The following is a 23,222-nucleotide window of genomic DNA, read 5'->3' on the forward strand; positions in this document are numbered from 1 at the left end:
CATAAAAGGTTCTAGCAGTAATTAAAATAAATTTTGCAGCCTTTTCTTTCACATCATATGAAACGATTTTTTTCCCTCCCAAAGTGAAAAACATTTCTGACTAGAAAAGTCTGGGAAAAATACAAAAATTAAATCTCCAAAAAATCAATAAATGAAACATGCACGGCAAAATACTATTTCCTTAATGATTATTATTTTACAAAATAGGTGCAACTAAAAAGTATATTTTTATGAAACATTTTTAAATATATATACGTATTTCACATATAATACGTACACTTTTTACGTATAATTATCGAATATAATTTGATTAAATATGAATTATAAAATCTCTTACATGTGTTAAAAAATAGTGGTATTTGATTCTAACATTCTTAGAAAGATTCCAATATGAATTTTATCGATTGATTGCAATGTTCAACAAAATCTACAGGGTTGTAAGGAAAGAGAATATTAAATATCTACTTTAACAACACAATTTATAAATATGATTCAGTTACTTTTCAAAAATTAGATGTATAATATACATAGAGATGTTTTAAAATGCAAATAAAGCATAATTGTGTTACTAGAGTTAGGTTAGTAACAACTACTAATATTTCGTAATAATTTATTTTATATTATAATTCAAAAATCTTAGCGAGTTTTATTCATAAAACCGTTTTTAAATAACTTTAAGTTTTAATGTTTTCAGTCGTGCGTAAAAATACAGCTGGTGCTAGTGTTATTTAAAAAAAAAAAAAGAAGAAAAAAAAAAGGGGGGAAAGCAATTTTAAACTCGTCTTGATGTGATAAAACAAAGGCCACATATTATTAACTGAAAATAAATACATCGTAGCTTAAACTATCATAGTATTTTTTTAAGCGAACAATTTTTAATAAAGTAAAAAATAAGCAATAGCTTGTAGAATTAATTCGTCTATTTTACGAAATTCATTTTGTTAAAGCAAAATTTAAATTAAATGAACTATAAACGTATTTGAAACACCCGCTTACATGGTCATGTAATGCATAATTTTATTACTCCACAAGGAGAAAAACATTTTGGTAAAATTGCCGCACTGTACATAATATTTCTGGTTAAAAGAAGCCATAATGGTTAAATAATTGGAACTAGAAACCATAATTATGGTATAACTAAAATATAGGATATTTAAATCATACATTTGGTAATTTTTTTGTTCATATGGTAACGGTTTACCGAAAATTTTGGTTTACTATATAATAATCTTATTACCACACCATTTAGTAAAAAAATCAAAACTTAAAAGTAAATTTAACTGAATAAATGGTTATTCTAATATTTTTCTTATATTATGATAAAATAACCAAATTTTACTACGCTTACTAAATTTTTCACATATTATGAAACCATATTTCATTATTAATTTTGCGAAAATCATAACTAAAGCACTCCAGTAAAAATTGCCAGGGTTTTTGGTGTTTCCATAGAGCCAGGAACACGATAAATTTTACCATAATTCTGATATTTTCGACCATACTTTTTTTTTTTTTCAGTGCGGAACTAATATATATTTTTCAACTGTAAGTAGAAATATGCATTTAATATTCAAATGAGAAAATATACTTTTCAAGTACAGAATATTCATAAAGTTGTTCGCAACGTAACAAATTCATATAGCTGTAATTCTAAACCGTTTTCATCGAGTATACATACATAAAAAAAAAAAAAAAATGGGGGGGGATGAATACGGATTCGAACAGGTACGTTACGCGGAATATTACAAGTCACTTCCTTCACAGTCCTCCCAATATTGTTGAATATTTGGGATACTGACTCCCCCCTCCCTTTAAAGATCCCTATTCTACCCACTAACCTAGATACTCAAAACGCGTGCCACTCGCATTAGGGGGGTAAGAAAAAATATAGGGGGAATAAACAAACAAAAAAATAATAATACCACCTCACATCATCTCATCCCTCCTTTCCTATTGAAAAAAAAAAAACGAAAAAAAAAGAGGCCCCCTCAAGGTTACCCATTTCGACGAGCACGGCAGCTGGAACCAAACAAATGATGAATGAGAGATTTACCCAGTTATAGACATGTAAAAGGATAGAAATAAAATAAAAAAAAGAAGATTGAAATAAAAATATATATAAGGTAGAATTTCTTCTTTCTTTTTTTTTTCTCTCTCCTCGCGTACTTCTTTTCCTTCCTCTTGACTTGAAGGCAAAAGGTAATTGAAAAAATATATTCCACCAGCGACATTTGACTTCGTGAGTTGAAATTTTTACGGAAATAAAAGTGTTAATGAAATGTCTCGACACGTTTCTTTGCTTGGTTTGCTAATCTGTTGCATAATAAAGAAGAAAAAAACCTCTATAATGTTGCATAATAGGGAAAAAAAACAATAAAATCTTTTGGAAAACGTAGAGATATGGAACGGTTTTTGATGAAAAGAAAACTCGTGTTTAAAATTAGAACTGATGTTTTAATTTAAATTTTAGGGAAGGAGGTTAGACTGGAGCAAGCGGAAATAATTTGAAGATAAATTGCTAACTGCAATGAGAAGAGCATTTTCTTTATATATTCAAATTTAATTTTTGTGTCCTTTTTTTTCTGTGTTCATACATACTCAATAAATTTTCTTTGTATTCGTATCTAAACAGAGTAACTCAATTTTGTATGGAATAAGAAAAATTTGGTTTCTAGCTTTACTCAAAAATATTCAGGTTGATTCTTAGACAATATATATATATATATATATACAATTAAGATTCATACATTTGCTGCATCGTATTAATTACAAGATATCTTAATATTGCAAAATATGAAATACATATTGGTTTGCATTTCATATTTGCATTAGACATAATTAGTTATATTTTTAGGTCCAACAGTCACACCTTAAAAATTCTAAATATCATGCATACAATGCCTCTTTGTAGATTGAGAAAAAAAATCTAAAATTTGTTTTTATTTAGAATTACAGCTATTTTAGAAAAGTGAATAAAATTGAAAAATATTGGCAAGTTTAGAACCCCGTGAATGTCTGACATGCTCTATTATTTCTCAGCAGATATAATGTAAATTAAAATTGCAATGTTTTTGACTCCATTGTAATGGGTACCAGAATTAGGAATCTGGTATAACCTTGGTTCTTGTCTCGTTTACTTACGAATGCCGATGTATTAGTTAACGTTTTTAATTACTTGAATTTCTAATTTAAACACTTCTTTAAATCAAAACTAAAAATTATAATATAATTTTCTTGAATGTATACTATTTGAGAATACGGTGGTAATAAAAGATAAAAATGATTTCCAACAATCCAATGAATGGATGAATTCATTTAAAATTTAATACGCAATAAAGTTTTACATTATAAAACTATTTAATAAAAACTAAAATTTCATGCCACTTTTATAGAGCAAAACGTGTTCAGAAACGATCGGAACTAGTGTACTATATTCAGGAATCGGGGATGTTTGATCCGTAAAGAAAATATTCAAAAGTTGCTCTCTGCACCCTTCCATGTTTTTACCGCTGCCTGCTTTGTCAGATCAATTTCAACATTTATTATGTTTTAAAAGAACACCACATTATATATATAAATATATATATATATTAAACAAAAAATTAATGAATATTAGTAATAATTAAATATTATTTACCAGATTTCTTTCCTTAAATATCTGACATAAGTATATAAAGTGTTGGATTCAGTAATTTTTTTTTTTTTACAGTGGGTCAAAAATTTCTATAAGTATGCTAACGTAATAATTTGAATTGAATCGTTAACTTTTTTTTTTAAATGATTAATTAAAACTGAAACAAGAGCGTCACTTACAATGATAATTTTTCTGAAAAATATCGAATTTTAAATCGTTTATTTAAAAGAAATGGGCTTATTTAAAACTGTTACGAGAGCGCCAATCACAAAGACAAATTTTTGTGAAAAAATATCCGATTTTAAATCGTTGGCTTAAAATAAATGAGCTTATTTAAAACTGTAACAAGAGCGCCGATCACAAAGATATATTTTTCTGAAAAATATCCGATTTAAAATCGCTAATTTAAAAGAAATGAGCTGATTTAAACTGTAACGAGAGCGCTAATCGCAAAGATATTTTTTCTGAAGAAAAAAAAAAAAAATCCGATTTTAAAATTAAATTTTTTGGTTAATCATAATTTACATGTTTTCTTTTCTTTCAGCATATTAAATCCTAGATTTTTCCCTTCTAATATTAATGTTGCACTTCTATATCAAAGTTTTCAGTTATTATATAAAATCATTCCTATATTTCGCAGGGTAGATTCATTATAAAAGAATAAATTGGTGAAGATAGGGTGCCGATGAGCCGACAAAAGCACTTAGAACGTTATTCTTTCGGACGTATACTTCCGCTTCTGAGTATAATCTTGTGATTTTTCGTGAAAGAACCAAGGCCGTTGTCGGCTATAATTCGATATTTCACGGTCTATGAACCGTAAATAGCCTCGGTAAAGCATACTGGCAGTTTGCCACACTCACTAATTAATAACCAGTGATCTCCACCCTATTCTCTCCCAGTAAGCGGAACTCTTTCTGATAACGTTTGATAAATGCTGCTTGCAAAGGTGTTAGAAAACGATGAATTCTAATATTTAACTTTTTACACTAATTAAAGTAAGCCTTTTTTTCTGAAGAGGGTGGAGACTCTTGTCGTAAAATATCGCAAAAGAAACTTTTTTAAAAAAAGTAAGGGGTGTTTAATTGCAGGTAACACTGAGGAATAAGTTAATATTTGTTTTCTGTTGCATGGGATTTTTTTAAAACGGAACTTCGATATTTTTACGTCGCTGATTTTAAATCTGCAATTAGTTTCTCTCAAGCAATTAGTTCTTCTCAGTTTTTACTTTTAAATGAAACTTTTAGTCTATTTTTTGTCAAAATGAAAGTTTAAAAACGTAATGAATAACAGGGGGTCGCATCAATCGGTAACTTTTTTTACAACATCAAAATTAAAATTGTCTGCACTAATTAATTAGTTTACTTGAGGTCACCTTCTCAAACTATTAAGAATGAGTTCTAGAATGTGATGATCCGATTATTAGCTCAAAAGTTATTCACGGTGGTCCACCACCTCTTTTTCTTTCCTTCTTTGGCGCACTGTACATTTTGACAAAAAATAGACTAAAATGTCATTTTAAAGAAAACTCTGCAGCTTTAGGAGCAAAACTAATTTCAAATTTAAAACCCCTACACCTGAATAATTAAAATATACCTTTCGGTTTTTTACAAGTGAGGAGACATTTTTATTGCAAAATGTTTCTAAAAGTTGTAAGATTTGTTTGATTGCAGATAATCAAGCAGGAGGCAAAATAAAAAATTTTATGTGGCAAAGATGTCAGAAAAGGATAAGTTTCAATATCTAACATTTTATACTAATTAAAATATATATATATTTTTAAAAATACTTTTTAACAAGGGTGGAAACAATTTCGTGGCAAAATATCGTTAAGGAGATCTTGAAAGAAAGTGTTGTTTAATATTAAAAAAAAAATTGTTGAAGGTTTTTATGACTTTTATGCTGTCAAAGATGAAATAAAGGATTAGTTCAAATATTAAAGGTTTTAGGATGTTTAAAGTAAGAGTGGATAATTTTTCTTTATTAATTTAATAACGTCGGTGAAGAAACCACCCCAAATTTTAATATTAATAGCCTACATCACTAACTCAATTGTTTAATAAACGTGTATCTTTTTAATTGAATTTAAAGTATACACATCATTCGAAAATAAATTATCGCAGAGGATGACAATGGGATTTATAAATAACATTGTTTATCGATTAAAAAGAGAAAAATAATAAAATTAATTATAAAAACAAGTTGAAATCATCAATTCTATTCACGAACGATGGTGTTTGAATAACTATTTTTCTTCTAAACCACTAGTTGCTTTTTCTATTACCAAAAATGTAATTTGAAAATAAGTTTCAATTTCAGAAATCTTTCACATTTTCACGATTTAAGCCATGCTTCTATGAAATGTACATGATTATAAAGAACAAAATTTAATTTTAAATAATGTTAATAAGAAAATTTCCATCCCTTTTATTATACTTTTACAATACATTACATTTTACTCTATCCCCTTTTTCTTTTATTACAACATACAATTCACTAACAAGTCATTTTATGACAATAAACAATTAAAAAAAATATATAAATATAATTTTAGAAAAATTCAGAAATACAAAATTTTTTTTTCAAGCTTTTGTAACATTTAATATCTTTTTATCAGAAAATTACAACAGATAGATCATATTACGATATATATATTACTGTCTTACATAAGCATTGCTCATACACTGTGAAAAATTAAGGATCAAATTACAATATTAAGTACTAGCACTTTGGGTGTATCATTCGTAAAATCCATTTTTACCGTAAAGTATTATACCATGATTTTTACATTAATATTTATTTAATTAGAACGATTCAGTAATTTAACTGTAATTATTACTGTAAAAATTAAGATATATCATATTTTTTCTTTGTTCCGTAACATGTCTCATTATAAAAATGGATTTAACAACAAAAAGTACCTGCACCCTGCGGACTGGTACTTTTGACCGGAATTTTTTACAGTGTACACCTCGCCCTTGTCAGCAAAAATAAGCAGATCACAAAGCATTCTTTATGTAATATTTAAACGGCCCCTTTTCAAAAATATTATGCAAGTATGATGATATATTTTTTGTTACAAGGAAAAACAGAAATATAATGTAAATTAATGGCAAATATATTTAGGTATGAGTCGAGCTAGCCCTAAAAGATTAAATGCCTTGAGCAAAATTTTTCATCCTCCCATTAAACAAAAAAAACAAGATGGAAAGTTTCGAAACTCGGTGGTTTAAAGAGCTTTCTTCAGTTCATAATAAATAAAAATATTCAGACACTTTATTTTCGCCCTAACGATTAGTTCCAGAGAAAACGTTCTCAAACTGAACTCCAACAACCGACTTCTACTCCAAAGTACTGAGCGAGTTGGAGGAATCCTCCAATTTTAATAATGTGAAATGAAGATGAGCTGGAGAGGGTTGTAACCGAATTAGGAGAACTCGGCTTCTAGTGTTTTATACGTGGGCTAGCATTTCAATTAAACGGGATGCCAGATTTGGAATAGATCACTTTAGCCTTCTAGCGGCCTGTATGTACGCAAGTAAAGCACCCAACTTAATGTTTCAGCACAAACTCGACTGTTTTCCAGATGCGTTTTGCGTATGGTTTGTACAAGCTTTCATAACATTTACTCGGCTATTATAAAATACATGCATTTGTCGCAATGGGAAATGAGAAAAACAGAAATATGATTTACTTTGCAATGCTATATTCTATTATTTAAGACGATTACTGTAAGGAATATTGTTAAGGAATTTTACTTTAAGTTGTAGTAGAGAAAGCTAAACATCTTAACTTGCTAAAAACGATATTTTAAAATAAGAAGAAAGTTTTTTTTATAGGTAAACTATTTTATAAATCCAAATTGTCACTACATCTAATTTTCTATTTCTACATTAATTTTGAATTAAACCAGACAATGCTAGATATTCTTTGGATAAAAAAAATTATTAGAGTTACTGTTTTAGAAATTATGCTTTCATATTTTCAACAAGATTATGTTAAATTTAACTATAGCAAAATCGTGGTAGAGTAACTAGAAACGTCATAACTTGTTAAAAAACAATGTTTTAAAATAAGGTGAGAAAATAAAATTGAGTTCCTGCAACTCGAGAAGAAGTGAAGTGATTATGGCTAACCATGTGATTTAAATCAGATTTAATTGGATACCTCTAAGCATCCGTCACGCGTGTTTCAAACCCGATTGGCTTCTGAATCGACAAATGTCACGATTTACCTACGATGACATCACATGCAGATATCCAATTTAAGAAACAATGATTTTATAAATGATTAAATATTTAAAAAAAATAATTGTTAACTAAATGTTCTCGCATTTGTTTTTGACTTAAATGAGACAATCCCCAGACTGTTTGGATAATACATTTTAAAGCTTTTGCTTGTCAAGCATTAGTTTTGAGATATTTCTCTCAAAAAATATGTATATAAAGGTTTGCGAAGCTTATATAATTGTTAATTACTTGGTCGAGATATTTTTTTAAAAATGAACTCGCTTTTTAGTTTGAAATATAAGTTCATTTTTTAAATTCAATTTTAGTCCCTGTCATTCTGAAATGCCAAAATGTGAAGAAATTAACAAATTTTTCGATTTAAAAGTTCTGATTACTAAACTTACTTTTAAAGTAATTATTTTTCTGAAAATTTTCCAAATTGGGATTTGATTTCATGCAAGAACGATCTTTCAGAACAGAATTTCTAAATACCTAAAAAACAATTCTTCCAATATCAGAAAAAGAAATTTTTAATTAATGACCGTCAATAACTTATGTGTGAATCAAATATTGTAGTGTATTTATATTTGGGAATAATAATTATTTTAATTAAATACGCCACAGCGAAAACAAATGCGTGTAAAAACACACTGAGAAAAAAAGCGTGGTCAAAACTACCAGAATATGGGAAAATTTACAATTCTTCTGGCTCAATAGGAACACTAAAGAGCTTGGAAATTTTAACAGAAGAGCTTTGGTAATGATTTTGGTACAGCTAACAATATTATAAGGTTTCATAATATGTGGTAAAATTTGGCAAATGAGGTAAAATGTGAATTTTATCATGATATCTAGAGCACGGCATAAAAAGCATTTACTTTTCCATTTTGTATTTTTTACTTAATGTGTGGTAATAAGAACTATAATTCAGAAAACCAGAATTTCAGGTAAACTGTGAATATATATAACATAACTTAATATGAAAGGAAATAAATTATTATGAAAGGAAGAATTAATGGTTTAAAAGCAGCATACTTTGATTTCATTAACCGGAATTACGGTGTTTTTTTTTTTTTACCAGACATGTCATTACCATGCAGTACGGTAATTTTACCAAAATTGTTTCCTCCGTGTGTTAGCGATGCGTGGAAGTTGAATCAAACTACGCAATTTAGAAAGTGATGTGAACTAAAAAAAATTTTTCTTCCCAAAAAATGAAATCGGAGTAATTTTACAATAAAATAAGAAAGTTTGAAAAAATCAAAATTTTTGATTTGAAATCAAATTAATTACTTTTAGCTATTTCATTTTAATTTTCAGCTATTTTATTAAGCGTTTGGAATTTAAATCTGTGATCATTTTAGTTATGATTTCAGAAGACCTAGATGAGCGATCTGTGAAAGAAGTGCGTCTCGCGAAAATTTAAATAAAATATCGCTTTAAATTTCCTAATGTATGCAATTAATCGTGTTACCTAAGCGTGTCACTTCAATTTTACATGCATACACATGCGTCATAGAAGAAATAAAATAGAAAATAATTGATAAAATACGAACGTAATTTTAGTTCGAAACAAATAATTTGTAGACTAAACAAGTCAGGACATTGAAAAAAAGATAAATTCCTTGGTTAAACATGGACGGAAAAATGAATAATTTGAAAATTAGATTTAAAATTTTTTTAAAAACTTTAGGATTTATGCAACTAAAACACTAAAATAAAATAAATCGGACTTACATGGCGGTTGAGGTGCTTGTTTGATTTTCTGTGCAAAGATGAATTTTCGACCTGCAACCCAAAACCTGAGAATCTAACCTGGGAGACCCGGGCCATCGCAAGTTAGGGTCTCAGGGAGTGGGGTACAGGGGTTATTATGTCTTCCTTCACCTGAAAAGGGTGTTTACAAATTAATATTTTATATAAGAATGTTAATAAAACATGCTATTGAAACACTCCTACACAATGAGTTTGATTTATTGTAACTGTTCTAATTGCTGGTTTAGTTATTAGTTAAAATTAAAGTAAACACCCTTGTTACTTAAATTAAATTAATTAATTTATTTTTTTAACTTGTATAAGTTACAGTGGACTATTAAAACGAAAATGCATCCAATTTTAAATTTACGAAAAAAAAAGCGAAAATAGTTTTTAAAAAAATAGTATCTCAGCTTTCTTAAATGGGACAGTGAAAATTTTTTAGGATGTTACATACATGAATGATATTAAATTGTATATTCAACTATATGGATAAGTATCTTAATGCTACACGTAACTTACCATACGTAATTACGGTTAATATTATTTCACCCGATGAAAATATGAATGCATAATTCTAATAAACTTATTGTATTTTTGTAGCTGATGGTGAGATGAAAATTTTCCAAAAGGCAATTTTGAAGAAGCTTCGAGAAAACAGAACTGGAAGTATTAAAAACTGTTAAGAAAGTTTGCAAAATAAAAAAAAAACTGGAAAAATTTTATGTATGAAATATTTGTTTTGTGCAAATAAATTTTTGAAACTAAGAACAGAATGTTATTTGTCTATTTTTAAAATTATCAATTAAAAAAATAAAGCTTATTCGAAGACGGAAAATCGAGGAAACAGTATGCAATAAAAATCCCTATATAAATATTCCTATGATACTTTTTTCAGCTAATAATTTTTTGATGTCCTTACAATCAATCATTTGAAAAACAAACAAGTGAAGTGACAAGGATTAAAAAAGTAATTTTTCACCAAAAACCGATGAAAAGGAAACCAAATTAAATCATTTGATAATTAGCTCATATTAAGAAAAAATTTATCAATATTAAATTTAAAAAGATAAAGAGTACAAGAAAAAGAGTACTTGTATTATATGCTTATGTTACAAATTTTTTTTCATTTTATAGCGTTTAATATAAATTAGATTATTTAATGGGAAATAACACTGTTATTGTTACAAAATATTTTTTAATTAAACATGTTTATAACTTAAAACATAAATAATATATTATTCTTAATTTTCAGAAATATGTTTAAAATAGTCTAAGTTTAACTTAACAATTATACAGCTAAAGACAAAGTCTCTATTATTTAGGGTACTACTGCTTACGGGTTACAATTTGCTCTATTTATTTCTAAATTATTCTAAAATAAAACGTAATTAACACAATTAAAATTATCTGATTCATGTATGCAATAGACACACTACGTTTAGGAGAGAAAAATATTTTAAGATTGAGAAAGCATAGTCCATGCAGCTCTTGTGTATCTACGTATTTAGAGCTGTATTTTTGTCATTAATATTATCATTTGAAGCTGATACTTGATGGAAAACGACATGCGGCTTACATACAATTGTGAATGAAACAAAAGCTATATTTTGAAAATTTTATAAGTTCTCCTTTACGGCAGTTAGTAATTAATGTTATCAATATTAAATAACCCGATTATTTTGCATTAAGTATACAAGAGAGACGTTAGTGAACAAAAAAGCGTTAGAATAAGTTCAGGAACGAAGGAAATACTATTTAACAATGAGTTTTTTATGATGCTTACACAAAATGTTTAGCAATTGTGCGCGCCAACGTTTGTTAATTACGGTTATATACTATATCAAAATCGAACTTTAATGGATAGAAAATTAGAGTCCTAGACAACACCAGGACAGTGCAGTGTAAAACTAATGAACTAACAAATTAACATGCAGTATATAACAACCATTAAAAGATTAGTAGCACAGTCAAGAAACACACATATATATATTTCTCATTACATTTTATTTAATAATATTTCACTACATTATTTAAAAATCATCAGTACAAATATCATATACAAATTATAAATTCATTCTAATAGTGTAAGGGAATAAAAATTAAATAACAAATAAGTCAACAGTTTATTATAAATTTTACTTTGCACATATAAGCGCTTTTACCAAAACATGAAACAAATAATTTTTTGCGCGTGCCTCTAAATTTAGCATTAGATATCAGAGTTTAAACTTCATAATATTTTCATGCCCTGCCGAACATGTTGGTTTATAAAATACGTGTTTTTTAAATGTGTATGCATCTATTAATAACCTATCGAATAAAATAGCCTTAATTATACCCACAACAACACTTGTATTTTAAACATGATTCAGAAGTAAGATGTATCATAAATAAAGAACACGAACTAGCCTTGCCTTGATAAAATTATTATAGATTGTTTGTTCATTGTTTATTTTTCACGAGTAAACATTGAATGAGTAAATGCAGAGCTTTATTTTTTTTTAAAATAGTGTTAGGCATCATCATCAAATGCATGTTTTTTTGAGGTACTATTATCAAATATGATCGATTTTCTTTTCTCGCTTCCATACCGATAATAGAGATTTTTGTTAAAATTTCTTTTGGAAGCCAAATGAGAATTTTCGATCAAATACTTAAATCTCCTGGTATGTTGAGCAATATAATTTTTTTTAGCCCATTTATATACGGACTTAAATGTTAAGAATTAGAAATATTAAATAAAATTATCTAGCAATAAACTTTATGGTTATTTTTTATTTTAAAAAAATGAAATAATAATATTTTATTAAAATAAATTTCAATTGAAAGTTTTTATGCAGGAAAGTTTTTTTTAAAAAATATATAAGGCAAACTGAAACATAACTCACATCCTAGATATCAATAAAAAAAACTGAAATGTTCAATACATTGCATAGTAATAAAATTTAGATACGGTTTTTTCCCCCCTGACACTTCAAATCCATAAATATCTGTTTTTAGTAATTGCTTCCAATATTGGTCGTAATTATTTTTATCTGGTCAACATTGTATCAAAACTACGCAGTTGTTGATGGTATAAAATACAAAATGGCTACAAAAATTGGCATCAAAATTCAGAAGCAATCGAAATGTGAAATATCTGAAAAAAGAAATAGATAAACTCTTCAGAACAAGCAAACGATTTTCCTCCAAGAAAAAAATTTTTTTTTTCGTTCTTTCCATTTTCGAAAACCCTTTCATTATAAAGCCTCAGAACATGATGTAGGAAGGTTGAACATCCGTTACTCTTCGCCTATTTCTCCTCACCCCCTATTCAACTTCAATCATTCCATCCCCCTCCCTAAAAATAAGAAATGGGATAGAACTGTATAACTTTTTTTCGGACAACTAGAATTTTCTTGTCTGATCACAGAATGCTTCAGTTATAGTTGCTTTGTCTAGCTTTTTATTTATTTATTTTTTTTTTTGAGAGAGTAAGAAATATCAGGTTGGTTGTAAGAGGGACTTGGGTTGTTAATTCAAGTGAAATGTGTAATTCAGATTTTACCAAATCCTTTAAAATTATACGCTTGAATCCAAATAATGAAAAAGAGAAAGAAAAAAAGTACAGAGCATAAAACAATGAACAGTAGGGGAGTGTACTGTATTTTGAGGCCTTTTTAATCGTTATTGTTAGCTTCAATAATTATCATATTTACAATCTAAAATCCAACTTTCAATACACATACGTTTTCCTCTGTAATATGGTATTTTTTTTTTCAAAAACAAAAAAATTTGATATAAAAATCTGTCAGCCACTTAAAGTAGAAACTGCAGATTATCCAACGTACAATAACTTGTTGTATCTTAGGACAGTCTAATTTGAACCAATTTTATGCAAAGAAAATACATATTGCAGATGTATTTCACAAAAAAATAGAAGTTCTAAATTGAAACCTAATCTATCTAAGCAGCCAATGCATAATCTCGATGAATGAAGCACATATTATCATTAAATTTCTTAATGAATAGTTTGCAGTTTGTGTTTCTTAATAAGTGGTTGTTATAAATGCCACCTTTTCCAATATTATGTTTCTAATTATTCGATAATGCAAGTATTGAATTTAGAGAAACAGAAAGGAGAATTTTTTTTTATAAATGATTTCTACAAACAATAAATTAACTAAGTTCTTTAAACCAAGGAATTTTATTTAGTTGTTTAGTTTAGCTCAATAACTACCTGCTTGAGAAAAAAAAATGCGTGGTATTAAATCATCAAAGTTACATATCATAGAATAAGTTTACAGTTTCCTATTTCCTTATATTTAAATTAAAATAAATAATGAAAATATTGTAAAAAAACGATAAATTATATACTTATAGAATATTAAGTTTCCTGTATTTAAAAGATTAAACCAGATTAGTACATATTAGCACCCTTGTAACTAAAGATATCAAAGTTATTAAAGTTAGTTTAAAACTGTTTAAAGAGTTTTAAGAAATTTCTAAAATTTAAATATTTTTATTTCATTTTCTAAAAAGGTTACAAAATAAAATCTAGAACTCTTTTATGAATTTTTTAAAAAGAAATCAAAGCGAAATGCCTAAAATATGTTTATTTCGAATTTCATTTCATGCTGTAGTCTAGAATAGGTTTTCAGGCAAAATGGAAAAAATTCAATAATGGGGATGAAAAAGGAATTTATTTTGTGATAAAAGGGTATTATTCAGCGATAAAAACAAATATTCTTTATTTCATTTCTTAAAACATTTTTCTCGGAAATCTATAGACTTTTTTTTTATAGCTTACCAGTTCACATTTGTAATGTTGGAGATATCTGCTTGTGCAATATTAAGAAATTAAACGCTATTCAAAAAATTGATATTGGGAAGTTTGAAATTGCATTTAGAATTCTAATTTATATATCATGAGTACTAAATTATTATCTAACTATTTTTTCCTTTAATTGAAATGCACGATTTTCGATTTTTTTTTCATTTTTCACTCAGCCTGTGGTTTTCTTATTAGTCAATTAAACTAAAACTAACTGCTTCCAAAATTACAACTTCATAAAATTTATTATAAAATCTACAAATTACACATTAAATTTTAGACGCTCCCCATTTAAAGAGGATTTCCTTGTTTAAAATATAGGTTACGTTAAGCAAACGATTTTAAGATATTTACTCCATATTGAACTTTTCTGATTATTAAAATCTTTAAGAAAAAAAGATAGTCAAAAAGAAAGTAAATGCCAATATGCATATCACATTTAAATTACAAAAAAATTGTTATTATAATAATATAATAATACAGGAATAATAATAAATCTTCTCGATTATTTTAAATCGTTTTTAAACTAGTAAAAATTTTCTAATAAAAAATATATTACTTCTCCTCTAAAGCATCATAAAAATATTGTTTAATATATTTAAGGGTGATAAACAGTTTTTTTCCCACTTATTTTTACATCGTAAATTAACATAAGTTTATCTTTGCAAGTTTTCATGAATATTCTAACAAACCAAACAAAAAATGGTTGGGAAAAAAGACCAAACAAAATAATAAAAAAAAAACTGTATTTTTGAGTGTAGTTTATAGCTCGAGTAGAGTTTTGATTATAGTAAATAACCTATATATTTTTCAAATTTATATTACAGAATAAAATTCTAAAAATATTATTTAACTTTCTACAACCAATATTTTAAGTACTGTAATTTTTGTATCTATCTGATTATCATTGTTTAATCAAAGCTTACACTAAATTATTTGCTTTCTAAGCCTTCATACCTTCATTTTGTTTCATCCCAATGAAATAATTTCTTATATTCGCTTTTATAAGATATGAGATGTTAATGGCCAAAAAATGTCAAGTTTCATGTGATCGTTTTTTTAAAAAACAAACAAACTTATGAATCGTAAATAGTATTAAGACTTTTCATAAGAAATAAAAAAATAACTGCAACTAATGCCTAGTAAAGATGAAGGATTTAGTTATAATTTATATACCAGAATTGCATTGCATTATCCTACATTTTTTGATATTCATAAAATATTAAAATATATCTTCTGTTCAAAAACACCTTACGAATCAAAAATATGTAACATCTAAATAAAAATTCAACTAAGATTCAATGCAAAATTTACAATAATTTATTAAAAAAAAATAATTCACAATCAAAATCATCTGAAAATGAAAAATATAATTCAAAATTTGTAAACAAAAATTAAAAAAAAAAAGTATTGATGAAAAAAATCAGCAAATGAATTTTGAATAATAACCCCATACGGAAAAAAATGCATTTCATTAACATCCTAACCTTGCTTTCAATACATTAAAATATCTTATAGTTTTTTTCTTTGTAAGTAATAAAACATAACTAAAAATTTTAAAGTAATTCTAAACACTTTATTTTTCTGTAACCGGTAAAAACATTACTTGTAATAATTCTTTTCCATAGTTAATTAATATTAATTTACTTTTAACTATTCCACAATACCTAAGTCCACATTTATAGGAAAACATTAATTCTTTAATAATTATTACTTACAGTATATTTTGAATTTATACTTATAATTCATCATTTACTGCTCAGGGACGAATGTGACTCTCTAAAGAAATTCATACACCTAAATAGATTTGGTTTCAAAAAAGGGGGTAACAAGATTTAAACGTTTGTTTATTAATACACTTGAGAACTTCTTTGAACTTAAATAATATTCAGTATACTATATTAAAATAACTTCTTTTTTAGAAGGGAAAAAGAATTTAGCTTTCGGCACATTGATTAAGTTTTTTATAAATGGCTAACGTACTTATTATTCTTAAATTAAAAGACTATCAACTTTAATTAAAAGAAAATTAAATTTTAAAGACTATAATTATATATAATCTTAAATCAAATTAAAAGACTACATATATCAACTTTATTTATTTTATCGATTAGTGCATGCTCTAGTTGGTCAGACAAGCAATTTTAATGTTCTCAAAAATAAAAATTTTTAAGCATGAATCACTGCAGAAAATAAAACTGACAAACAAAAATTGCCCAAAAGTGAGTCATCATGATAATGAAAAGAGTCTTAAAGCTAATATATTTCCATCAAAAAAAGAAATGAGCTGTTCGAATATCATTGTGTTGTGTGCCACTCATTTTCATTAAAAGGATCAAACTGTAAATGTTGATAAATCGATCCTGTTAGATGAAACTGTGTTTCTGAATATAAAAGCTTTTATTTGAAACAAAAACACAGAATAATAGAAACCGTTTGCTTATAGAAACTGAAGGCAATATTTCATCAGAATATAAAAGAGACGTTAAATATGAAAAGGAAACGTGGAGTGCTTTATTAATAGAGAAAAGAATCTAACATGAATATTATTATATGAAATATATTAAGATCATTTTAAAGAGTTTTTTAGATATCTTGTAAAATTATTTTGATTATTAGCTTTTTTTTGTTGTTAGAGTTTAATTTTATACTAAGGTAACAGGTAACAGAAGTAAAAAAAATGATCGAGCAGAAATCACGCGTTTATACATTCAATTCAGTACAATTAGTGATTAATTAAATGTTTATGGTTGCTATACTATATATTATTCATAATTATATTATGAACTTAACCAATAAATCACAATCTTCTCTTTTAAGGTTAATGTTGCAAATAATCTCTTTTAATATATTTTCCTACAAAAACCATTTGTTCCATTTGGAAGAATGAATTTAATGTAATTCAAAATGCAAATGCATCAAAACCAAATCTGAGGGAAAAAAAAAAAAAAAAAAGATTTAACGCCTTTTGACCAAACTTCAATGAAGAGAGAGAGGGGGGGGGGAGGAGACTGCAAATAACCCAAAAATCTGATAAAATTAATGTAGAATGGTGAAAATCTCTTTTGTTACTTAAAAGCAATTGAAGAGCAAAATGTAAAACTACACTTCATTGTTCCCGCCGATGTTGAATGAACAAAAGGGTGAAAAGATACCATCCCAAGAAGCCAGGTAACAGCAATATTTATCCTCTTACAATCACGCATTTTCCTTTCTATCTTCGCAACAACGCATCGATTAGCCAAAATCAATTTTTTATTTGAAAACAATTTAAACCAATTTCATCTGGAGACACGCGCTCTCGTCGATGTAAAAAAAGCCAAAAGATAATGCTACCGAAAACTGATGGGGAGCGAGGAACCTTCCGGCCAAACAGAACCTTTTAGGTCGTGAGAGAACGCCGTAGGGGTACTCGACTGAAGGAACAAAAGCAAAAAGGAGTGAAAATCGTCTGCCATCTAACGCTTCTCCATCCTCCCCTCACCCCCCACTTCCAAGTCGATCTTCTTGAGGAAGGAAGGGGAAGAGCACCTGGCATGGATGGGTTAAAGAAGATTCTTCTTGAAAATGATGGCTCATTGGGTCGATACCCGGAAATCGTTCCCCCCCCGATAGCTTGCGATGAAACTTCAACACTACTTTTCCGATTTACATCGATAACATAAGCAGGGACTTTTAAGATGATAAATTATTGCATCACCCGACTGAAACATGGGTATTTACATAAATATCAAGAAGACAACAAAAAGAGTAATACACGCAGTAAAAAACATTTTTAAATCAAGTACGTAAAATAAAAAAAAGAACATCTTTATTAAATTTTAATTTTTTACGTATTGAGATGCAAATTCAATGAATCGAAGTATACTAACCTTGAATATGCTAAGCGTTTGTGCATACCCCATTTTAGGATACTAAAGTATTCAACGCACACAAAAGTAGTTTTCTATAAATAAACATATCCTTTCCTTTTGACGGATTTTGGACTTTTGTCTCTCAAATGGGGGAGGAGGGCGCAAACTTTAAAATATACTTCCATTATTTTAGGCAGAGGAACGACAGAAAGTTTGGGTCCCTTACTGTTAATTTAACTTTTTTCAAGCTGACAAAAAATAAAAATAATAACAAAAAAAAATCGAGTTTTTAAATTTTCAAAATGCCTATACCTTATGATTACAAAAAAACTTTTGACCATTGTTAAAATAAATACACTGCATAAAATTCCGAATCAAATTACTGAATGGGCATTTAGGCTGCCAGTATTTTTTACAATAAAATTATTTTTCATGGTAAAGTTTTACGAGACAAATAATCATATACAGTCATTTTTACAGTAATATTTACTGTAAAATTAAAATAACTGAAATTAAATAAATATTACTGTTAAACGGTTTAAAATTTTACGGCAAAATGGCTTTTACAAAATTCTGTACTTAGTGTGCCAGTACATTTTACCGTAATTTGATCCGGAATTTCTTACAGTGTAACGACGATTCCATAAACGAACTTTCAGAATTAGTCTCGAATTTTTCCAAAAGCAATATTTCCAGGCATTTTTTTACAAGAAAAAAACATCATTAATAAAAGAAAGATAATACCTGGTAATTCATTATTCCTCTTCGGCAATAAGAAATAAATAACTTTACAACAAATAAGTTTTTCAGACAAGCATAATGTCCTTGTAATTCATCATTAAGAGAAATTCTCCAGACATACTGAAATTTTTTTTCTTCCAACAGCGATAATGAAAGAAAGGAAATGTATGAAATCATATGCAGTTAAAAGATCATTAACCGATACTTCTAGAAACGCACACTATTTGAGGACAATTACAGCGTCTGAGCTAGTGAAAGTAGTAAGTGGCCGATTTCACGGTTTAAAGAAAAGATGAACTCGGAACGATAAAGAAACAAGAATTTTCAAACATATTATAAATTTTTTTTTTCTTTTTGGCTTCAGATCACAAAATAAATTATTAATTCAATGCTAGAATAACAATTTGTTGATGTAATTTTGTTTACTATAAAAAATCTCATTTGCTCGGGAGCAAACATTACGAACGCGTTGTCGTTGTATGCGTTGCTATGGCAACCGCTACTGTTTAATAATTTGCAAACAATATAGTTTTTTTAGAATTCGTTTTTTATTAAGTTCATTATGTATTGAGATTTGGTGAGTTTGTTCTTTCGAAAGAGTTCCTACGAAATACTTTTCGATACGTGAATATAAAGAATTTTATCCCGTGAACGATGCTTTCATTTGTTTTGTTTATTTACGAATCAGAAATCTAGTCTTAATCATTGACCAATGAAATTGAGTCAACGGTTTCAGAACTATTTAACAACTATCAAAAACAAATACGCTATCATCAGAAACCTCATCCGGAAGAATATTTTTTCACCATAAATTCATTTCTAGTAGTTTGAAATACTAACAGAAAACCACTTTCTGCAGGTGGATTACTTTTTGCTAATAAAAAGCAAAATAATACAGATTAATAAGTTAAAAGTATTCCTCCTATTTACTCGCGAATTATTAAATTAAGGTAGTTTTTACACGAGATACTTAAGTATCTTTAAAAAAATAATTTATTTTATAGTTAATTTTTTTTTAAATTAAACATTCATCCTCACTTAAACCTTCCTTCACTAGTTAATCTAAATTTCAATCAAATATATTTTTTGCGGTGAAACTTATTCTTTAACTTCTTATAGTTGTTAATTACATTTAAGGATCTAATATCAAAATAAGTTTTTTACTTGGATGATTTTTTGTTTGTTTGTAATTTTTGTAGTCTTTGATGTACTTTGAAAAACAAAAAAAACTAGTTTTTAATAATTAACATAAAAATTGCTGAAATTAGAATCGGCTTGCGTCTGGTTAATTCTTAATAAGCTAATTTAGTCCTCTGGTCACATCCATTTTTTTTAAAAAATAAAGGTATCTTTCAACTGGGATATTTAATATGAAACAAAAAGTAACAGAATTAAGCACCATGTTTAACAGTTACACAGTATTTCGTGAAAATGTAACTTTTCTGCAAGCTTTCTCGGAATTTTTTCACCCCTACAAAAATAAAGGAAAAAAAAAGGAAACAAGCGTGCAGCCCTGGTTTTTCAATTCCAATTTGCCTCTCAATGGAGTGGAGAACTCCATATTTTCAGCAAGTGACAAAAGTAAGCATTTCGCTTGAAACAGAGATAACAGTTAAAATTTATTTCCTTCTCAGAATTTCGAAATCAAATAAAATATTACTTTTCTAATAAAAAAATTAGGTTTAAAAGCAACTCGGCACTTAAAGTTTGCCACACTTTGTATTAATTTTTATTTAATATTATTACATTCATTCTTTTTTCTTCAGTAGTCAGAATATTTTTTACCGAGAGATGGTAAAGAATTTTACACAATTCAGATTAGAAAAAATTTCACTGTAGGAAATACCGAGCAATGACCTAAAATCAGTGTAAGTAATAGTAGCACTTAAACTTTAAAGAGCATCAGTGATGAAAATAAGATGCAATTCCTACCATTCAAAACCAGGAGAAAAAAGACAAAAATCCTGGAACTGTTCTTTTGTGAACTTGCAAAACGAGTAGCACAAGTGTTTGCACAAACAAGATAGTTTTGTCTATCATAATATACTTTAGACGTGGTACTGCATTGATAACTTTAAAAAAAAATCAACTAGGAGGTTTTGCATATGGGCAATTCAAATATAAATGTTTTGTAAATAGTTAGAAGTAACAAGCAAGTAAGGTTCACACATGATACAATAAGCTTTTAAGCAACTATTTTAGTAAAAAATAAATAAACAAATAAAACTTTTTGATTATATTGGAGGACAGAGTGTTAAAACAAGAAAATTATATTTACAGGACTTCACCTTTTCAACTCCACCAGTTCAATTATCTTCTCTGACTTCTTATGGCTCTAGACCTTTTATTTGCAGTTAACAATCTTTTACACAAATGTTATAGTTTTTGGGCCTGGAGTCTTAAAGTTCAAATATCCATTCAAAGTGAGGAAACACAAACAAACTGTAGTTTTAAAGAATGTTAAGCTACAGAATAAAAGAAAAAAAAATACTTAATCTAAAAATAGAATATTTTTTAAATCTATAACTAGAATAAATTTTAAATCTAATTTTAGAATAATTATTCTAAAAATTAATTTATTTTTAATTACTCTAAATATAAAATTAAATTTCACTAGTCACACGTACAAACTTAGCTGACATTTCAATACATATTGAAAAATTCCTTGCAGCTATTTCAGATAAAATTTATAACAATATTTTGTGAACATAAATACTATAATATTTAGTCAAAAATACTTAATTTATTTTACAGTAATTTCCCCCAGTACTTTACGTACATGAAAATTTAAGATACTTCTCTTTTTAAGTAACAATTATTTGAACAAATTGAATAGAATAAATAAATTTAATAGAATAAATATGTAGGATTGATGTAAAAGGCTTTAGTGTAATGGCATTGGTGTAAATAAAGTCTTAAATTTAAATTTACATTTTCTTTAATACTTACTGACTTCGGCAAAAACTATATCATATCTTTCATTACATATGATCGAATATTGTCTCTTAAAATGTAATGAAAATGAAAAAAAAAATTTTCCTCGCAAAGTTTACAGTTAAATTTTAATATTGCTGTACATACATAAAGTTTTGAGTTTTCAGAAAATGATAGTGGCACTGAAGGCTGACTTTGTTAAATAAAATTGATGCAGAAATAACTAAAAAATATTAGTTTATCTCATTAACAAACATTTAATAAAATTTTTTCCTTTTAACTATCGTGACGCCCCATTTTGTAGTTAAAAATGCTATTTAAACTGTTATTTTGACATTAAATTATGACAACAGCAATGTTTATTAAAGAATAATTTTTAAGTTAAGTCAACAAGTGTATTGTAAACGTGTACAGAAAACGTAAATTATATCCTCGTAACGAATTAATTTCTATATTTTAAACTGTATATAAATAAAAATATATAGATGAATTATTGACATGCAAATATATGGGCCTCAAAAATCTAAACCACTTTGAAATTAAATTAGATCTTATTTCAAAGAAATCTTCGGCTAAATATGTTTAAAAATAGTTTTTGAATGCATAACTAATAAAAGTATGCCCAGCCACAGTATGTATTAAAGCATAAATTCTTGACAAACCTAAGTTAAATCTAAAGCAAAAAGTTATGACTACTCTAACACACGTGTGCTTACAGCAAATTCTGTAGATGCAGCATTGTCAAAAGATGAAGCACAAACACTAATAGACAAATACAGTAAAAAAAAAGGAAAAAAAATAATAGACAAGCCTTTCTTTTCTTTTTTCTCCTCAAGACAGCTTATCCTGCTTTGAATCCCGAGTCTTCATAAGATACAACAGGCATGCATCGAGGAAAGTTAGTAAGCTGTATAGTTCGCCCATTAAAGATGTAAAACAAAACAAAAAAATGACTTCTCTGTGTACTTACAGCAACGAGCAAATTCCGTTGATGCAGCATTGTTAAGAGACGAAGTACTAGCACAAATAGACAACATGCGTTGAAAAAAAAAAGATAAACCTCTTATTTATTTCTTCGTTTTTCTCAAGACAGCTCTAATCCTTTTTTGGTTCCCGAGTCTTCATACGATACAATCGGCATGCATCATTGAAAGTTAGCAAGCTGTATAGTTCGCCCATTAAAGGTGTAAAACAAAAAGTTATGCCAACTCTAAACTGACACACGTGTGTTTACAGCAACGAGCAAATTCTGTTGATGC

At 27.5% G+C, this 23,222-nt stretch overlaps 1 long non-coding RNA gene across 1 annotated transcript in view; it reads right to left on the reverse strand.

Annotated features, from left to right (window-relative positions):
- LOC107436716 (uncharacterized) overlaps positions 1–23,222 on the reverse strand; it is a 486,858-nt gene that overhangs the window by 40,205 nt on the left and 423,431 nt on the right. The window contains exon 10 of the long non-coding RNA XR_001583141.3: positions 21,318–21,494. This is a non-coding gene — a long non-coding RNA (uncharacterized lncRNA). The remainder of the gene's footprint in view (positions 1–21,317; positions 21,495–23,222) is intronic.

This window comes from Parasteatoda tepidariorum, chromosome 3, assembly GCF_043381705.1.
Source record: "Parasteatoda tepidariorum isolate YZ-2023 chromosome 3, CAS_Ptep_4.0, whole genome shotgun sequence".
NCBI lineage: Eukaryota > Metazoa > Arthropoda > Arachnida > Araneae > Theridiidae > Parasteatoda > Parasteatoda tepidariorum.